The 11,159-nt window shown below is 43.2% G+C and overlaps 1 long non-coding RNA gene across 1 annotated transcript; it reads left to right on the top strand.

The window, feature by feature from the left end:
• The first annotated feature begins 2,192 nt into the window (after positions 1-2,192).
• Positions 2,193-10,657, top strand: LOC308179758. The gene is made up of 3 exons (XR_013940513.1): positions 2,193-2,671; positions 2,845-3,090; positions 9,345-10,657. It is a non-coding gene; the product is annotated as an uncharacterized lncRNA (long non-coding RNA).
• The last annotated feature ends 502 nt before the right edge of the window (positions 10,658-11,159 follow it).

Raw genomic sequence — 11,159 nt, forward strand, 5'->3', positions numbered from 1 at the left:
TTTGGGTAGGGGATAAAGGACAGCAAATGGTAGAAAAGCTGTTTTTATTCATCCCACTGGTTGTATAATAAGGTGTGGAGTTTTCCCATGTGATATTTTCCTTCTCGGTATTTAATAATTCTAATAAAATGATTTAATTAAGGGCTTCAAGAAGCTGATCTTAAGGAGTTTCCCGAATCTATAGTCAATCTTTCCTGATATTCAAGGAAGTACAGTAGAATGAATTGGAACTGGAATTTTGGGCCTTTAGAGAAGGGCCCCAGGTGTGTGCTTTGGAGATGGGTCTTATTTTTCTCAAAATCGGTGTGTTTTCAGATCCAGAACTCTGGCCTCTGTCGGACTGTAATTTTTTCCTACTGTACCATCAGGGAATGTTTTCCTCCCAGGCTGGATGTTGGGGCTTGGTGGACAAGCTGCCTCATCGGTTATGGCAGAGCCTGTGTTTCTGCTAGCATCTTCTCACGTAAATATTCCATTCATCAAAAATGTATGACACGCAACATAGTTGCGTAAAAAGGATGATGTATGAAGAAAAATACGTAGTGCCCGTGGCTAAGAATTTCTTAATCAGATATTCAAAATGCACATCGACGCACCAAGGAAATATTTTGAGGTATATTGTTTAAGCTTGCTATGAATAAAGATTTTATTTATGTTAAACATGATAGCTACCATTGGAGGACAAATCAGTGGGATGAATTCGCAGTTCTCTTTTTCTGGGGCAATGGAAAATTTCCTTCTTTTTTTTTTTTTTTTCCTTGTACTAATTCAAACAAATCTGCTCTTTGGTCTTTCCAGCCAGATTACTTCAGTAGTTGCCCTCAGGACATCTTTTTGAGCATAAATTTGTGTAGGGCTCATGCTTTTGTTGTTGTTGTTTATTCGTTTTTGTTAATTCCAAGGACTTTTATACTGGTTTCCCTATTAAATCTGAAGGAGGAGGGAATGATTTTGTCATTGCAACTATCCCCAGAAAAGATACATAGTTTGACCCCAGAGTACTGAGCTCCCTCACTTTAAGATCTGAAATTTGTTAAGATTGGGACGTTTTGTGCTTGAATTTAAGAAGCATGGGATATCCTGAGAACCAGTGCGAGACGGGAAGGTTTTGGTGTGTAAGTACAACATTGACTTGCAGGGCTGAGGATTGAAAATCTGAAATCTAGAGTAGGGGAAGTAGGAAAGAGAGAGGAGGCTATGGTGTTGTATTGTTGTCATGTATCCTTAGTGAAATGCTGCGGTGCGTTTATGACTCTCACTGAGGACAAGCTGCTTTTGACATAGTCTGTTAATTTCTAACAGGAATGAATGAACAGCTGAGTGGGTGAAAGCAGCAAAGAACAACAAACAAATAATACAAGCTTAAAGAAAGCAATACAAAATAAATGAAATGTTACAGTATGTGGCTACGCAAGAGAACCTGGGGGAACTGCAAAAAAAAAAAAAAAAAAAAAAGAAGGATTGAAAGGGAAGGAGAGTTTGTAACAGAGTAAATACGAATTAATATTAAGCTAAAGTGAAATTCCCAAGGAATTATATTTTGCATCCAAATGAATACTAGGGTAATTCATCATGATTAATGATGTTACAATGAATCCTGGTATGTGTTGAAATACTTTCCTGTTCTGAAAGCAGGAGAAAAATGTTTACTATGAACAGCTAACTATGGGCATTAATCATTATGTCTTTAATGGCAGGTCAAAATTATTTTCCTGCTGCTAATATTCTGCCCATTATTATAACATTGAGAGTTAATAGACCGACTGAGACAAATGTAAAATTCCTAAAGAAATTGTGCAATTTAAGCTAGAGTTGCATTGAAACTCTCAGCCCTCCCGAAATGTTTGGGCAGTCTTCTTTGTTACTTTTCATGGGGCACCAGTGCAGAATGGCTGGAGAAGCAGTCAGCGTGACACGAGGTGTGTTGACACTGATTTCACAATGTATCCTTTATCATTAAGGTGCTGTGCTTTTGGCTGCTCCTGAGGCTAGGAGAGAGCTGGAAGGAGCAGCATGATCCTGGCAATCCCTGTCCGTTCACCCTGTTCCCTCCTGGAGCCCATCTGCAGCAGCCTCTGTGGAGGGACAGATCGTGCTATACGTGCCACCCGGACAGACGGACCCTGAGGGGACAGCAGGAGAGTTTGGGGGCTCTGAGGGTGCCAGCAGCCTGGGAACTGGGCTGTGGTGGTCCTTGCTATGCCACGTGCCAGCAGGCTGGCCTGCTTTTCTTCCCCACGTGTGCCTCCCACAGACATGCATTTGAGGGGCTCCTCTCATGCCAAAGTGGTTTTATTTAGGGGAAATTACCCTGGCAGGCGCATACCCCTATCTGTCTGTTTACATTTTGAAGCTTCTGGGGCTGCATCCAAAGTTCACTGAAATCAGTGGGAGCCTTTCCACTTATTCTGATGAGCTCTGGTCAGGCTGGGTATCGACACAGAAAGGAGGCACACGCTTGTTTTGCCAGCATCCCACTCCTTTCCTCCCCGCGTCCTGTGCCCTGGAGTCTCGTCTGCCTCCTCCTCTCCGCATTGACACCATCACCGCATAAAACAGGTTTAACAAAGATTTGTGTTATCAGTGACACTTAGAGCTTCCAGAAATCAGGAGGCTTTGTAATCACGGTCACAGGATTTGTAATCCTCCTGTGCCAGGACTGATTATACAGGTAATGGGGTGCTGTAGAAAATGTTATCGCTACCTATTCAGAGTGCTAATCCACTGACTAGAAAATTAATGATCGCATTATGTTTGCACGTATTTCTGTCTGTCTAAGGCATGGGAATATCTCGTTTTCCTTATTGGATTTACTGGCTTGGTTTATGTCCTCGTTCCCCACAGGAAACGCAGCCACCCCCCTTCCACAGCCACACGCAGAGCAGCCAAGGTGGACGTGGAGATGTGGGCGGCCTGTGGCTGGCCGTGGACCTGAGTGTGTGTCATCAGGCACCAGGCTAGAGCACAGAGGGAACATCCCATCATTTCAAACAAAAAAATGAGTTTTTTTTTTTTTAAATGAAAGGCCAAATCGGCAACATCTTGCAACACAAATGGCTGAAGTAATCATTACCAAGCAAACAAACAGAGGTAGGAAAGGGGCAGGGAGAAGAATCTATGAGTTTTAACATTGTTTTCATGTTTTGAGCTCTTGTAGCTGAATCCAAGACATACTTTCAGGTGATGCTGGAGCAACCGAGTGGCTTACATGTGGGGACTGGTGAGACTAACAGTGCTTCTCGTTGTTCACCCTTGTGATTCCTCCACTCTAGTAGCCCTGGCAAACATTTTGCAGTGTTGTGTGTCCTGTTTATAAGTGTTGGTAAGGGATGGTGATGTTTATGCCATGGAAACAGGACTTTTATCTCCCTCGGATGAGCATTTAGAGGAAAATTTCCCTGGAAAACGAGGTTTGCTACCCTTTCCCATCCTTTCTGCTTCCCAGGGACACAGGGCCCACAGCCTCTGCTGGGAGCTGGCCCCTCTGCCTTGCACGGTGAGTGTTGGAGCAGGGGCCCCGGCCGGCTCCTGGGCCAGCAGAGGGGTGCACGGCCACCCCCCGCCAGCTCCTGGCACGGGAGCGGAGCCAAGGGGAGCTGGCAGGGAGGAACCAGCATGTGTTGCAACCGGTTCCTCTCGGCTGACATCAGGGCCCCCGGGGGGCTGCCTGCAAGCCAGCACAGCTTAAGCAGCCCTGGCACGGGTTATGAGGCACGAAAGTGGCTTGGAGCCACCTTTGTTCCTCCCCTGCTAGCCCCTCCGCTGTGCCCAGGAGCGGAGGATGTCAGGGAGCCGGGATGGAGGCAGCTACCAGCCAGGATCCCGTGGGGAAGCGAGAGATGTTTTAGTCAGCAATCGTTTTGATCGGCTCTGCAATGTTTTAATCGCGTCCTCCTTACAAGGAGTTGCAAAGACTAATGGCCTACGCGGTATGATACCAAGGAAAGGATTTTGTTTAACATAGTGGGGAGTGTATAAAGTAGCAGACGAGAGCTTTGGAAAGATTGGATTAAATTCAACAGATCTGGAGGAACTCTGTGTGTATGTCTGTAAATCCTGGGGTCCTTAGCTTTGTCTTGGGCTCAGCACCAGCCGACCGAGGGCTGCAGCAAACTAGATTATCCCGATCTTATGCTGTCAGTTTTTATGCTAAGAGCAGCTTATTTCTAATCATTTCTAAATGTTATTTAAAAGACTATATTCATAAAGATCACATGTATTCAAAAGGTTCTACTCTGCGATAATCTTCATGCCATGCTTTAGTCCTGGAAACAGCAGTAGCTTTCTGGAGTTAGTAATCTCAGTCCTGTGGTTGCTCCTGTGTCCCCTTTGGAGTTTATTTGCTCACATTAAGATAAGCAGGTATGCAGGAATGGACATAATGGAGTGAATGTAAAGGGTTAATTAGATCCTCCCTACCACCGGGATATAAAAATGCAAAAAATAGACTTTAGAATGAAAGAGGAAATTGGTTTTCCTAATTTCAAGCAAGAGGTAGCAACTTACCGCAGATCGTTGCTTAAAAAAACTTGGTAAGTTAACTCAGTCAATGAAGTGGTGACGTTTCTCAACAGTCCGTAGCATTGCCTCAGACAAACATTTATGTTTTTCATAAGCAGCTACATTAAATTTTTAACCAATGTTTGGCAGATGCTTTTATGTTTCTAAGCATTTCATTAAAGTTTCAGCATATGTGTCGTATCTGAAAAAGCAGTTTTTGTTACATGTGTCAGTGCCCCCAGAAGCGTTTTCTGCAGGTAGGAGTAATGGCTGGGAGAAGGCTATATGGTCTTGTGTGGGACTGCATATGCCAGCGGGAACATGAGATGGTGTGAGGGATGTGGAGACTCAGGACAGCCACCTTTGGGCAAGATGAGTGCCTGAGAGCTGTTGAACTTGAGGCAGTATGGGCCGAGGTATTGTTCCTGGATGAAACTGGAAGGAGTTTGCTGGGAGAGCATGCATGTATTGGCAAAAGTAGAGAAGAGCAGGCAGGCAAAAAGATCACAGATGAGAAAGCAGTGGGGACTTGAGGAGGAGGTCCTGGATGTGATGGGAAGTGGGGCTGCAACAGGGTTTAGCAGCAGATACATCGCCTCCTGAGAACTAGAGGGTATTGGAAGGCTTAACTGTGGTCTAGGATAGAGCAGTTCATGCATGGCCATGAGTGACTGAGATAATGAGGTGGGAGTGAGTGATGAAGGATTATATTCAGCAGGAGGGAAGCAGTTTGGTTCCTTCATTGCTCATTCCCAAGCACTCTAATGTTTGGGTGGTATTTCAGTGGCAGGGTTTTTATAAGGGAAGTGTGATGTTGTTTTATGGAGTGCTAGCCAGATCCCACTGAGCCATACTCTCAATCTTCAGTCTTCTTAGTCACAGTTTTTTCAACAGAGCATTCATCTGTTCATAAAGTTGCCAGTGTTTCAACATTATCATTGCTAAGGACTGGCCTACGTTCACATTTTTTTGCCAATACAACTGTCTCGGAAGTGTGGGTTTTTATGGTTTTGTTTTGTTGTTGTTATAGAGGTATAGCCATTAGTGGGAGTGCATTTATGCCCATTTATACCAGGACAAATATCACTTGCTATGGTAAAGTATCCCACTTAGTGCCTGGGAACTGCTGCACTACCATAAACAACTCTTCATATTGGTGTGTAAAGGATGCATTAGCACGAGTGTTAGCAGTATCAGAATGACAGAGTACTACAGTCGTAATATAGAAACAAACGTGGAAAACAATGTTGGAAAGGTGCTGCTGAGCCTTCAGAGTGTCTTTTCTGGTTTTGAGTGTGAAGGATCTTTCTGATGCTCTAGAGCTTTTGTCTTTTCAAGAAGACACAGATTTTGTAAATACTCAATATTTCATCTAGGCTTATTTTTGAGCACTCCTCTGAAGTTACTTTCATGACACACCAACAAGGCATTTAGAAAAATTCTCATATTCTTTTCTTCAGCTGCACAAAAACAACAGTGCAACCAGTTATTTTTGAAACAAACACATTGTTTTCGTCTTTCCTGTGATACCCCTCCACCAGTTCAAAATAGCCTTATATTGGCAAGCAATGTGTGAATAAAGTATTCTGGTTGAATCCTCAGTAACATCTTTTCCTTAGTGGACTAGCTTTTCACCTGCGATTCTGGGCTCCAGTGGCCAACAGGAGCCATGATACAAAATGCTTGGAACAAGACTGTAAAGTTGAAGGCTACTGAAGTTGAACATGCATGATTTAAAGCCAAAGTGTCTGGTCAGAGCAGAGGGCTTTAGAGTAGCAATAATGCACATATGAACAGCAAAAGCGTTTAAGGCAAAGGACATGTCAACCTCTGCAACAGCATTTTGGCTGACATACTTTGACAAGGGGTGCTTAAGGGCTCCCAAGCACATGCCATGATAGCTTTACAGACGCCTGCTGTGGCACAGTCAGCCTTATCCAGAAAGGTGCAGTGACTGATCCTTTCATGACCAGCTGGACACTCATCAACAAAGTTTCGTAAACAGAGCTGCTTGTTGCAAAATGTGCCCATGCCATCGTGATGGAACTGAGCTGCAGGTATTACTGGAGCACTGGTGACTTGCTCTGGCTGAAGGTCTGGCATTTAGGTTGCTTATGCAGTTTACTTTTCCTCATTTTGAATGTTTCATCCCCTTCTCGGTGGTTGTTGGTTTGTACTCTGGCATCACGACCTAAGCTGTAGTGGTCAGTCAGGTATAGCGTATCTCTTGGGACTGTTGGTATCCAAGAAGTTAGTTTACATTCATTGCTGTTCCTAACTGTAGAAAAGAACCAGGTTGGATTTTATACCTGGAGGCACTGTTTCTGTTAGAGTAAACATTAGGGTTGCTAGAGGAATTGGACACGTGAAATTTACTTATATCAATACTCTGGCCCTGCCCAGTTTTCCTTCAGTATCGACAGTCAGATTTTGCATTGGCAAGGTCCAATAATACTTCAGATTTCAAATACCTCTTTGTCCTTCTTTCTTAAAAGAGAGCAGTGTATTTTTCCAGGACACCTGCACCACTCAAATTCTAAGCAGACTTGTTTGGGGATAAACAACGCAGTTTTGAAAGGGCTTTGCCACCATCCTGGAGGCTCAAGAAGTAGATACCTCTATAGCTAAATTTTAAAGCAAAGAGTTCAATGGCTTCTATTACTTTGGGACTAAACCACAGTGATCAAGTCAAAAGAGTAGTCGCTTCTCAGGGTCAGAGTGGCTTTCTTTTCCCTCTAACCATGGACGTTGCTAGAAGAAACAGCATGCAATCCTATTAATGAAATGATGACCAGATACAAACCTGGTTTTGGGGATGAGCATGAAAGGCTGGAAGGAGGGGGAGGCTGAGGTTGGATAGCAATATAGCACTGCAAGTCAGCCAGTGAGTCAGTGACAGGAGGGAGGGGACCAGGGCCTCCAGAAATTTTATGCCAAAATATAACAACAGAATAAAAACACTTGTTCCCTAAAGAGACCTAGTCAGATGGAAACCTGGTCTCCATAGCAGGCCCTGAAATATTCTGGACACGTTTTACATATCGTAATAAAACTGACTCAGTACCAGCTTTTATTTTAGAAGTGCAATTAAAATGCTTTTAAAATGCAAAATAAAACCAAGAGACACATGATCAGCATGAAACAATTATTAGTAAAACTACACCAATCCAGGATTAAAATACTTTATTAAATAAAGAGCAAATCAGTCTTCATACTGAGTTAGAATTAACTCACCAAATGAAAGCCAGCTCTAAGCAATCTTGAGCCCAACTCTAGAAGGCAGAATATGAAGTTTTGCTATAAACCTCACCTGAGTAACTATACTGAACACTGAAATGAATAATTTGAATTTAGTTGACTGTTTTATAATGAGTTCAAAGGTTATTTTGGTTGCCCCTCGGCTTTGATTAAGAGTGTATTTTTTAAATTGCATTGTAGTCTTACATGGGACCTTGAAAATTAAGAAAGAGGTTAGTTTGTCCACACAACTGGTTAAAACAAAAGATGAGAGAAGTTGTTCCACGAGGAAGAACCTTTGCTTCCTGTGGGTTTGTGCCCTCTCTCTCTCAGCCTCTGGTTTCCTAAATTCTCTTCCTGTCAGGCTGTGCAGGCGGCTGGCCGTAGGTGTGCTGACTGCCTGGCTGTTGGTCCCATGCAGGAGAGCGTGTCCCAGACCTCTCCCTTGCCAGGTCAGAAGGAAGGCATAGATACCTCACCTCTTGGACACCTCTCTTTCTCCACTATTTTGGCAGAAATAAACAGCCGGGTTGCAGAGCTAATAGCTGGGTGAACAACATAATCACTTTAGGTTTGTGTCCTTGGGAAACCAGGCTAGGGAACAGAAGCGTAAGTAAGAAGATACTAAGAATACGAGGGCAGTGCAAGCTCTTCAGCTCTCAGAGTCTTCTGCACGCTTGGGTAGCAGGGGCTGGGAGTGCACAGCAGATGTGGTACTGTTTTGCTGGCATACTGCTTTCCACTAGGAGGGATTTTTCAGTCTGGAGCAAGAAAAGAGATGATGGATTAGTCAGCTACTGAAGGAGCTTTTTTAATGTTGATGCAGTGACTTGCTTTTCCCCAAATGATAGCTGTTGATATTCTGAAGCAGCAGTATTCCCTCAGGTTGCTTGCTGACCCATAAGACAAGGCTTTTCTGCCTCACCCTTGAATTTTGTGGGTTGCCTTGCACTATTTCCCTTAGGGCCAGGCATCTTTGTCCAATCAAGCTTGAATTAGGTCACTGTTAACTAGTGTCAACTTGGAGGAGTCTTGCTGAAGCTGGCAGTCTAAAAAAAAATTAAATATTTTCCATGCCACAGAGACTATTGGTCTGTGACCCACCAAAATATCAAAAATCCAGATGTATAAGACCAATTCTGATGAAGTTGGCGTAGTCTTATCTGGGTCAATTGTCTTAACAAGACATTATGTCACCAGTTAGGGGAAAATACAATCTAAAACCCCTAAAAATAACTAATGGGAAAAACCTTGCACAATAAAGCCAGTCGCACAGCATTTGGTCATCAGAAAAATAAAAATAATTTCAGACTCATGATATATTTAATCATCTGTATTTATTCCTCTGCTAATCTAAAAACAGGCAAATGTTCTTTTTCTTCTTGGAAACAACACAATTCCGGAAAACTTCATATTTCAGGCAGCTCTTCAAACAGCTTTTCTGCTAAAACTTAAATTTCATTTTTTGTTAGGAGGAAAGCAATTGGAATGAAAAAAATTTGAATTTTATATAAGATTCTTTACCATACCAGCTATGTTGAGGAGAACTATTTTGTGGGCTTTCAGAATAGACACCAAAATAATACACTTTTTGTGTTTCATTACAGAAAGAGAACTAAGATTTCATGACAGTCATTCTGATCTGGCCTGGAGAAAGCAGAACTGAAGATACCTGGAGGAAGCTAGGCCAAGAATGAAAAAGCATCATATGGGAACAAATATAATTAAGCCATATTAGCTGCCATATTGTCCCAGAAGAGGAGTGGCAGCTCCTTAACAGCAACAGCAGAAAGAGCCCATGAAGAAAGAGAAAAGAAGATGGGTCTCCAGATATGTCATGTGTATGCAGGGAGCGTCCCGTGCATGAATTATTTTGCAGTGGTAATGACTGAAGCCTTCAAGATCACCGCTGTATTAGGAGAAAAGTTAGCTAGGCATTCTTAGACACCAGCTTCCATTTCTTTTCTATGAAAAAGCCATGGAGGAAAAAAAACATCAAGGCAGGAGTACACCAAACTATGGTATTGAGTCCAACCATTAATGGAGATTTTCAAGACCAGCCTGGATTTGAGAGGAAAAGAAAAAAAACAGGCCAAGGAATGGGCTGCAAAGAGGATCTCTAAGTCTGTGATGCCGCAAAAGCTTGAAAAGTCCTGTGTTCCTTCACCACAGCATTATCCAGAAAACCCAAGGTGCTTTCAGTGAGGGGATACCTTTGAGGAAGGAGATGAAGTAAAGCATTTCAGATGCCTTGGAGTTCTTGAGAATCTTGAAAATGCTTGTTAGAAGCTTTTTTTTTCTTTTTCTAAGTGGATTAGAGATTTGGTTGGATTAGGGCCTTAATAAATACCTACAGTGTTTGTCTTTCATCTGCAAAATGTTTGCTTGCTTTTAAATAGACTATTCTTGTTTGCTCCAGTGTTGTCATGTTGATTTGAAACTCTGGAAACAGGAATTCTGCCCTTAATTCAATAAAAGGATTTGGAAACCTGAGGCCAAAACTTGCCTCAAATATAACTGGTATAAATCCAGAGTAGCAGGACTTTATTTCAGTGCTGGAGAAGCAGCAGGAGACTCGTTCCTTGACAATTTTTGATGTCTGGATGACTTGTTTATATGCCTCATGATAGTTTGTGGTAGTGTAGCTATTATTTTTAAAGCTCATCCCTGGCCAGAGGGCAGCCATTCTGTTCCACACGATGGGGAAACCCAACAGAGACAGTTCCTTCGTCTGGAGGACAGAAGACTGCTGGCTATGGCAGAGTTGAACAGAGAGGCCAGGCCTGGCCATCTTTGCTGGTCCGGTGGCCATGAGATCATTAAACGAAAGTGGATCTTGTTAAACAAGAGCAGATCTCATGAAATCTTTACGTGGCACTGAGTCAAAGATGTGCAAGGAAAGGTGCAGTGCAACAGTGCTCACTCCCTCTGCTGTGCACCACTGCTGCTGTTCCTTTGCCTGTTTTTCCTTTGCCAATTGGCTTGGGTGGTCCAGGGTGCAGATAAGCCCGTGCACATGATGCCGTTGAGAAGATGCTGCCTCCTCTGTATCCATAAACAGAGGAGCCATAAAACCTAATCCTTGTCACTCTGGCTATCCTTTGGATGCTCTTAACTGATGAACATTTCAAAGGTTGTAACTCGATGACAATTTATTGCAGCAATTTATAATTTCAGTCATGTACAATTAACAACCTACAGGAGGGTAATGATGAACATCTACTGCAACCATTTCTCATTTGTGTTGGTGGCCAGAACAAAGTATGTCAAGGCATAAAGATAGGCCATGGACCGGGGAGTGGGAGCCAGCTGCCAGCTTTGCGGACAGGGAGGCCCCCAGCTCCGAGTGCTGACCCATGGCATGAAGACCCCCCACTCGCTCCTTCTCTCATGGAGGCACCTATGGACCTGTTTGTGTGCTG

Source organism: Anser brachyrhynchus (genome assembly GCF_964034855.1).
Source record: "Anser brachyrhynchus genome assembly, chromosome: 1".
NCBI classification, from domain to species: domain Eukaryota; kingdom Metazoa; phylum Chordata; class Aves; order Anseriformes; family Anatidae; genus Anser; species Anser brachyrhynchus.